Genomic DNA, 10,186 nt, shown 5'->3' on the forward strand with positions numbered 1-10,186 from the left:
TGCACCAGTGAGGAAACTGAAGATGGTGGTTCTTAGACTGGATAATACAACAGAGACAAGAATACTTTGAAGGAAAAAAAACCCAACCCAACAAAAAACAACAAAAAACACAAGAAAAATTATTTGAATGAAAATTATTTATCTAGGACTTAAAAAATATATGAGCCAAATTATCCAGGTTTTCAGGAAAGGCTGAACATTTTATGAAACAAAAGACAGTAAAGCATCAAAGGAATTAGAGGAGCTGGTCCTTTCTACCTGCTAGGGCATAACTTAGGAGGGGAGTGCTGAGGAATCTGTCTGAGCACTGACACAAATCTCATTTGCATTACATGTAGATATGGGTGGGTGCAGTATTTCTGCTTCCTCTAATGACTAAATTGAGGGTGACACTTACTGCTTATTAGTAGCCAAAAAAAATCCCAGCAGCCAAAAATCCCCCAACTTCTTCAAAGCTTAGGAAGCCATTGCTAATGACCGTCTTGGCTGTTGGACAAAGGGTTTTATGAGGTTGCAAGTAAAAGCAAAGAAAATTCAGGAAGAGACTAGCAAGGATTTGCTGGCAGACAAAGCTTGGAATACTTACACAAATCAGACTGTGTAATTAGTTTCAAAAAACTTAGTCTTTTGCAAATGTCTTCTATGAAGTATTTTAGCCCAAAACATTAACAGCATTATGTGAAGGGTTACATACCAAGCAATTCTGGAGTTCAGCATCTACAGGACCCTCATTGCATTTCTTAGAATATGGCAATATCATTCTGTTTTACCCAGAAACAGTGGCTGAGGGACAAGGTTTTATGCTTCTGCACCACAGGCTCTGGTGATACAAACAGTGGTTAAAGGAAGGGGTTTAGAGATGGAGGAGGTGGTGAGTAATGAGAACATCTGCCCCTGCATAGATCAATTTATGCTTTTGTGGGATTGAAATTAAAAGAAAATTTACTTTTATGCTTTTTCTGTGAAAGAAGAAACAGCACATGCAATTAAATTTTTACTTCAGCCATAATGCAGCAGAGAGTGGATCACACTGTGACTCTGGTAAATGAGTTAATTGCCTTCTATTCAAAGGATACACTCTTGAAATAATCTCAGTGTTACAAAGCGATGATTGCTCACATAAGAATTACATCAGGCTCTCAGCACCCATCAAAGAATCATAGAGTGGTTTGTGCTGGAAGGGACCTCTAAATATCACTTAGTTCAAAACCCCTCTGCCATGGGCAGGGACACCTTCCACTGGCCCAAGATGGGGCCCAAGTTGCTCAGGACCCCATCCAGCTTAGTCTTGAACACTTTGGGGATGGGGCATCCAAAACTTCTGGGCAATTTGTTCCAGGGTTTCATCTCCCTCACGGTAAAAAATTCTTCCTAAATATACAGTCAAAATCTACCTTCTTTTAAACTATTTTAAACTATTGAGCTTTTCCTGTGACTACAGACCCTGGTAAAAAACTTTGTCCCTATCTTTCTTGTAAGACCCTGTTAGCTACTGAAAGGTTACAATAAATGTCTCCCTAGAGCCTTCTCTCCTCCAGGCTGAAGACCTCCAGCTCTTTCAGTTTATCTTCATAGGACATATCTCCAGCTCTCTGATCATCTTCATAGCCTTCTCTGGACTCATTCCAACAGGTCCACATCCTACTAACAGTGGGGACCCAGAGCTGGATGCAGCACTCCAGGTGGAGTCTCATCAGAGGGAGCAGAGGGGCAGAATCCCCTCCCTTGATTTACTTGCCATGCTGCTTTGGATACAGCTCAGGATACAATTGTCATGTCACAATGTTCATACTTGATAGTGAAGGCTTTATTTTTTTTTATTTTCTATAATAAAATTTTAAATACTGAAGTTAAATGAAAACCTTACCATTCTGAAGCAACACTCATTTACTCATTTACTAGCTCTGTTTTCAGTAATGGATAACAAGATAAAACCAGCAATATTTTAAAAAAACTTGCAAAGTGCCAGGAAATATTATCATGTTAAATTCAAAAATTTCCAGTCTGTGGAACAAAGAAGCAGAAAAAAACAACTGGAAAGCAGTGAAAGAAAGCAGAAGGATAAAAACTATAGCAGAGCATTCCTGCTGTTCTGAGTGCTGGAATAGTGGGACTAAATGAAGCAGCTTTGGCCACTGGTCCACCATCCAACAGATGGAAGCAACCACACTGCAGGAAAGCCTAGTTCACTATGGAACACTCCTCAAAGCAGAACACTTCCTTGCCATTTTGCTACGTCATTATGAATCTCTGGATTAGCATGTCACACAGTAGCACAGTAAACTTTCAGCCTTTTAGGCCCCGCTGTGAAATGTCTTTTCAAAAGTGTTTGCAATTTTTGGAGGACTTTGCAGCGGTGCTTGTACAATAAGAAAATATGCAATTATATAATCTTGGAGACAGCACAGCTTGGACACAGCCGGAAGCTTGAGATGAATACTACCCTGCTGTAAAACAAAGGTTTCAAAAGAATCATATACATTTATGTCAGACTAAAACCTTTCACTGTCCTTATAACCTGGAAAATAACTTTTGTGGGTAAGATCAATACTACTAGTATAATTTAAAAGGAGAATTGTGTGGGTAGAGTTAAATATACGTTGCTAAAGAAACTGAAACATACTACAGAGTTTCAGTCAAAACTTTTGAGCTGAGGAAAAAGCCACATCAATTGTTGCCTTATAACTTTAGCTGGAACAGCATCCCAGATGTACTGGACATACGGCCTAGACCTTTCATACCAAAGATGCCTGTCAATGTATTTAAAAATACTCTAACAAATACTTGAGTTCAGTGGAGCAAGAATATAATGACAAGGCAGAGCTGGATGGACTTTGGAAGCACATGTGAAGAGTTAGGTAGAAGCAAGAAAAACTGCAGGATAGAGATGAATGTAAGGTAATTTTTCCAATTACCAAATAATTTCTGTATCACACTGGAAGAATTTTCAAATAATTGGATAAATGTAACCTCATACATGACATTCTTCCCTCTTGGATCAATACTTATTTTGGTCAGTACTTTCTTGATTTCATATATTAAGTTTTTGCTAAAAAATTTTCTTTTGGTTGCAGCACATACTGCAAAGTAAAACCAGCTATTTAATATTTATTTTCAGCCAGTTCCCTCTCAGTTTTTCATTCAATCCTTCTCCAGGCAAACTCCCACTGCTTTTTTTTTTTTATCCTAAGCATACATTCCTATAAAATTATTTGAAGCAAGTGTATATTTTATGGGGTGGGCAAAAAACCAAGAAAAATATTATAAGTTCTTATTATGTCAATGTTTTTATATAAGTCATATAAAGTGTGAAAAATCCCGTGAGTAGATTGTTTTAAATCAAATGCACATGACATACATTTAAAACATTTTTTCCCACTTGGCAGAATAGCCTATGCTACAGCTGGATGTATGTTTCAATTCTACCTCAAGAAATATGGGTCTGTGTGGAAATAATGCATTTTTCTTGAGTCTGGCTCTAATTTTATAGCAGTTTTGCTAATAATGAATAAAAATCTTGATTTTTCATTTGAGGTCAGGGTATATCATTGTTGACCTCTAAGGGTTGTATCTAAGGCATTATGAGGGTATTTTAAATTCCATAATAGAAGGGGACAAGTTTGGGGACATTCAAACCCTCTTGTGAGAGTCTCTGGCGAAGGTTTTGTGTGCCTGAGGTCTCAAATAACTTTTTATGTTACACCAGTTAGTTTACCTAAAGAATTTTTACCTCTGCTGATACATCCGGCTATACCTATGCTCCTTAATTATTATCACTATTACAATTATTACTACTGCAACACTGGTACTTCTATATCACACCTACCCTACAATGAGGAGAAAAGTGACCCAAAGCTGTCACTGTATTTTAAACTACTTTTTCATCTAATCTAAAGGTGAATAAAGATACAATAATATAGTTATTGGTGGGGATATAAGGAAAAATTGGTGAATCAGCAAAACTACAATTATTTGCATCAGTTATTACAGATTATTTGAATATCATGGCTGTAGTGCTCGGATATTGTGTTGTCCCTGCCAGGAATTCTGGCACCATTATCACAAAATATTAAACTGAATATAACCATCTAAAGTTCCAGTTTCAATTAGGGCAAAAATCTATGCATTTCTCTCTAAGACATTATATATTCCTTTCAGAAGTTCAACAAGGAAATTTACATACAGGAAAGTACTATGAAATGACATTTTCCCAAGAGGTAGCTATTAGCAACTAAAAGTTCTGTTGAAGGCTTCCAGGCTAACATACATGAAGAGATGTACTTTCAATGATAAATAGGCAGGCAAAGTTCACAGTGCTTAGGCTAAAATAAAGAGTAAAACATGTTTTTGCCAACACCTGCAGAGAGAAACAAACTGTTTTCTTTGTAGTTCCTCTTTTTATCTGTAAATTACAGGGCACTACTGAGGAATACAGATGAGGAAATGGGAATCACCTGAACAGTGAGACAAGTCATTACTGGTGTAGCTCACTCATATGCTCCAAGAAAATTTTATAAAAAGCCTTGGTTCTTTGTCTGAAACGTTGTTCTGGGCTTGCAGTCTGGACCTCAGGGTTCATCCCAGTGTCCCAGGGGAACAGCTGAATCCAGGTGGGACACAATGTATTTGCAGGAAAACAAGACGGATAAAGCAGATGGTGGCAGAAACATGGGAGTGTACATTGTGGGCTGAAAGGTTGGTCATTACTCACTACCAATATCAACAATGACCTTTCAGAAACATCAGCTGCCAGCCCTGCAAACAGAAGCTCTGGTGAACTCTTCCTCTGCTGATAAATACTAATAAGCAGAAGTATTTCCATAACCACTTGTGGGGTTCAGAGTCTCAGCAATACCTTCCACAGATCCTAAAGACACATGGTTATGAATGACCAACAACTTATCCCAGAGGTTTCACTGGAACCCAAGTATTCATTGACATTTCAGGAAAAAGGCTTCATTTTCTGGTAGATCAGTAGTGGATATAATATTTAAAAAAAAAAACAAACCCAAAAGACAAGAAAAATAGTGAAGCACAAGAAAGCCAGTACAAAGGAGAAACAAGCTTTCGCCACAACCTTCCCAGCCAGGAAGAGCAGAGCAGAGTCTTTGGATCTGTAAGTCTTTGCATCTTTCTGCCAAGATGAACTACCATGAATAAGTTCTTGAGAAGTTAGTGAAGCTCTGCTTGTGTTAACCTACATTTATTATATTATTCAATATCCTTCTATCCTGCATTCTGAGGACAACCATGAGAGTATAGAATGACTCTCAGATTACAAGCTGTCATTTTGCTTTTCCTGCTGTTATGCAGGGGTAAGATCAGAGCCACACCCTCTAAAGTGTCAAGGTTCTCACTGCCTTCAGCAGAACTGCCTTTCTGTGAGCCCTGGCTTTTTCCTCTTCCATTACACATGTTGAGTGGAGCTCTGAGAAAGCACAGGGAAGCTAACCTACACACCTTGAAAAGGGAAATGGCATAACATGGGAATGATTTCTTGTCACTTATGTTGGCCCCTCAGAGCCCATTAAATGGTATACTGATTTTTTTGTTTTTATTGGCCTCTTGGCAATGTCACTGTCCCATTTGATATTAATATTATTTTAAAGTTCATTTATCTGATTTTGTTTTGTTTTAATGTGGTATTTTGTACATTCATGTGTTATTTTGTGATATTCTAGTCAGACAAATAATGTGTTGCCTAATTTTGTGCTGGACAGACCACCAGTGGGGAGCAGGGCCTCTCAAAAGCATTTTGCTGGCCAGGGCCATTAAGACAGGCTGGGGTTAAATCATGGTGTGGTCTGGCTCCCACTGCTCCAGTGTTAGGACTGGAAGCCTCTGGGGCCACTGCAGTTCTCAAGCAAGTCAGTCAAAGTCCAACTATGATCACTTATAATATATTTCTTAAGGATGCCAAAACTAACTCCAAATACTTCCTTATGCCAAGGTTTGCTTTTGGTAAAGTCTTGATATACACTGGCTGAAGCCTGTCTTTAGCAGGATTTTATTTTGCTGGGGCAGATGAAACTAATTTCTGGCTCCAGTACCCAAAGAATTCAGAGCCAACCCCAGAATGACATCTAAAGTCACTAAGGACAAGCCTCCAAGTTTTGAGTCAGCTGAAAACATAGAGTCAATTTTCCTTTCTGAGCACATTCCAGACCCATGCAGGTTCCAGGGGGATGCTCTTAGTCTAGCATATAGAGTTGGAACTTGGATGCTTATGCAACAGCTAGGCTTAGGGTTTCCTCAAATCTTCCTACCAAGTCCAGCCACAGAGACAAAGGATAATCTGGATCATAAATGATAAAGTTTAACAAGAAAATAAATGCCTCCAGTGTAGCAGCCCATTTGTATGACTTTACAAAATCAACCCCTGGAAGTAGTCTGTAATTCTCAGCAAGATTTTTCCTGTTAAACCATAGGTTGCCAACTTTAGTATTTATTTCACTGGCAATAAATTAAAAGACCTGAAACTTTAGACTCTCTGTGATGTTAAAAACTTCAAATATCCATCCATGATCTAAAGCTTCATGTGGAAAAGTAATAGATGGTCTCTTCCATAAATTACATTGCCAGACAAAAGTGCCTTCATATGGAAAGTACTTTATATAGGAGATAGAGGACAAAAGGGAAGCATATTTAGATGAGTACTATGATTCAGAAAAGATTTCTGATAGCTCTGGAAAGAAGTCAGAACAGTCTTTTCAACAGCAGCTACAGCTGACCTTGTTTGTCATCCTGACTGACTCATTAAATCCAAATGTGAGTGTGTGTGTCTATGGGTACGTCTGTAAGCTTCTGCTGAGGTGTATAAACTCTCAAGATGTAGGGAATTTGACAAAGCCTGGCTATTATGACATCTGTAGAGATCATGTCTTGAGGCCTTTTGCCCCTCTGGTGTTTATTTGGCCTTCTGGTGATGGAAAGATCTCAGGCTTTTATTTACTTACTAGCAACTTGGAGCTTTTGCCTAAAGCTTGCCAAGTATTCATCTTGATGAAGCACTTGACCTTTCTGTGAAGTATGTTTTTCACACACCACCAAATTAAAAAGCACCTAAAGATACTTTTTTCTTAAACAATCAAAATATTTTTAGTTTTGTCTGCATTTTGCATCTTCTGCTCTGTATTTAGTACTTCACCAAGGAAGTGAGAGGCCCAGCTCTGGTTTCTTAGAGTAAAATAGGGTTTAACTATCACACAGCTCACACACTGCACATACACAAGGAAAAATGCAATGCAAAAGCCATGTATTTTATTTGTGGACTGCAGACAACATCTGTATATATTTTCTTTATGAAGATAAAAATATCCTTATTATTTTAATTATAAATAATATAATATTTTAATTTATTTAATTATAAATAAAATAATATTTAATTATTTTAATTATATGAATTATTAATTCATTTTTTTATTAGTATGTGCATGAAAATATCACTTTTGTAGCCTCATTCAATGATCTCATTTGAGCAGGTGTTTCACATATCTACAAGGAAAAGAAAAAGCAATTTTTTAATTGAGGAAGGCATCACTGTGAAACTAATAATACAGTTTAATAGTACAGTTCACTGCAGAGACAAAAATACCAGAACGTACTTGCTTTACTGTGCCTATATATCCTAAAAATTCTTCTTCCAGACCTTATAGTCATAGTTCCCTTTTCTACATTTAGCATTTTCCCACTATCCATTACTTCCTTTTCCCCTTGCATTTCCATCTCTTTTAAATATAGTTGTAATGCTATAATGATAGCACAGAGTTCCATAGCATAGAATGGCAAATCTGGTGCAATATTAATTTAGTTTACTTTCAGTGAATATTGTGCTAACGGCTTCCCATATTTTTTCAGTAAAACACTCATATGGAATTTATCTCAAAGCTTTACATCCTATGTAGCTGACTATATTATGTCTGCAAAATCTCTAGCCCTTTGTTATAGAACTAGGATAGGCTTCTGGAGCTCTAGTTATATATTCCTGCTCCAGGGATCACATCACGACAAGCTCACTCAACTTTACTTTTCCTCTTAATGAAAAGACTTGGTAATCCAGGTTCAGTTGCAGTCAATCATGAATCCCACAATACCTTTGAAAACAATTCAAAAGAAACAGCAAAAGTACCAACAGCAGAAAAACACAAGCAAACAAAAATCCCCAAACCAAAACCAAAACAAACAAGCCACTCAAAAGCAAACAAGCAAATGAGCAACTCCACAAAAGCTACTTTGGAAAGGGAGTTCTGAAAGACCCACTATAAGAGGGATTAAATGCATTCATGTTGTACAGTTCAAGCAGCTGCTGAGCCAAGAATGACTCAGCCTGTGCATCCATCTGGGTCAGCCTTTAGGCACAGCTTCAGAAATGCTCCCCCCAGCAAGCTGTACCTGGACACCCACTGCATCCCATCACCAACATGCAATTAATTACACGTGGCCATACAGGCAGGGGCTGCTGGACAGGGGATTGGGTACATGCTGCTGAATAAATCCTTTATGTATCTTTTAATTTACTGCAACTGGTATAAAATAACAAACTTTCACTTTTTTTTTTCCTGGGCAATATCAAATGCATGAAACTCTACCTTTTCTTGTCATCAAAATATGGGGAGTGGTCAATGACAATAACTGAGTATATGGATTTTGCTGTTTTGAAGTGTTTTAATTATGACAATCATTTCATCAATCTCCTGTGATCATAATGATAAATAATGGGAGAAGATGTGAAAAATCATACTGCTCCTATGATGCAACAACATCTGCTCTTTGAATTTTTACATTAACTCTTGCCCAGCCATTCTTCTCTATTGAATAATTCTACTAGATTGGCTTGCTTACTTGATATTTGAAATAGAATAATGAGATAAGGTAAGACAAAGAACTAATTTCCTGACTCACATAATATGGCTTTATACCATTTCCTTCTTGTGTGATCTGATCTATGTCCAGTAAAACCAGCTTTTGGTACAACACTCCAATGGCACTTAAGGTAATGGGCAGATCTTGAATCCTGCTCTTGGTATCACTTTTCTCAGTGGCATCTAGATTTTGACTCCAAAGTTCTGATTATCTGCAACTAGATCATTGGTCTTTGATCATTAGCAGCACAAACCTAGCTACTTTCATGACTTCTGCCAGGAAAAGTAGAACATATGTGGCAAAAACAATCTGTGCATGAACCAAACTACGAATATTACCTTTGACATAAAAGGCAGCATAAAAGAAAAAACACTTATTCCATTCTGTCTGACAAACTGCTAAAGTCAGGAGAGGACTTCAAACATGAAGTAGAATTCTTGCCAAGAGCTCCTTTTCATTAATCAGAAAGAATTGGGCTACAGCCAACACCCTGACTTCCACAGAGGAATTCAGATACATAAGTCATGCATGATGATGATAGGAAGACAGATGCTTGGAGCTCTTGAAACTAGGTCCCAGCTACTACCAGGACTTCTGCTAACAGATACTGAGCCCACTCTTTAGTCTGATAAGAGACACTGAACCAGCTCCTCAGTCTGATGATTCAGCCACAAGGGTGCAATACAGACTTGTATCCCGGCACTGCCAATATTCCTGTGTTCAAGAGGAACACACAGCATTGCCTGGTTTACAGTGTTCATGTCTCAAGAGATGCAGGCATAGCACACAGGGTGCTGTATCCCACGTTAAGATACCTGAGTGATCCCTAGTCCACATTATGAGTGCTATTCCTTTGATCTGTGCATCCACAGACCTTCTGGAGGCAAAGCAGCAATCAGCAGCGGAAGGCCATCCACACCCTGAACAGTTTGGCACAAGATGCTGTGGCTTCTGATGGCACCTGGTGTCTCTTACCTGATGTCAAGGGATGTGTATGCTGTTGGCTGCTCTCTCCCATTACTGGATGGGACACCTCCCTTCTTAAATTCTTGCCCACAAAGGGATCAACAGTGGCTTGACAGTGGTCAGTTGTCTGTGTACCAGGGTGGAGAAACTTCAATACTATTCTGCAGGAAATTTAACTGAAGACACTCTGAAGTATGCACATGAAATAAATCCTCTATGTTTTGTCTTGTTATGGAAAGGCACTGCAATCAGGGGTCCTGCCTGTACAAAAGAGTTCCTGGGGAAAGATCCAAGTACATTAGGACAGTGCCAAAGCTCTGAACTCTGACCCTAGGCAATCATATTTCAGTCCTTCACT

General features: G+C 38.3%; 1 protein-coding gene across 1 annotated transcript in view; it reads right to left on the bottom strand.

Annotated features, from left to right (window-relative positions):
* Positions 1-9,894, bottom strand: part of CALCR (calcitonin receptor) — an 86,548-nt gene extending 76,654 nt beyond the window's left edge. Inside the window, exon 1 of the mRNA XM_058833547.1 lies at positions 9,838-9,894. The gene's annotated coding sequence lies outside the window, so the exon portion shown is untranslated. The remainder of the gene's footprint in view (positions 1-9,837) is intronic.
* Between the last annotated feature and the right edge of the window lie 292 nt (positions 9,895-10,186).

Source organism: Poecile atricapillus, chromosome 2 (assembly GCF_030490865.1).
Source record: "Poecile atricapillus isolate bPoeAtr1 chromosome 2, bPoeAtr1.hap1, whole genome shotgun sequence".
Lineage (NCBI taxonomy): Eukaryota > Metazoa > Chordata > Aves > Passeriformes > Paridae > Poecile > Poecile atricapillus.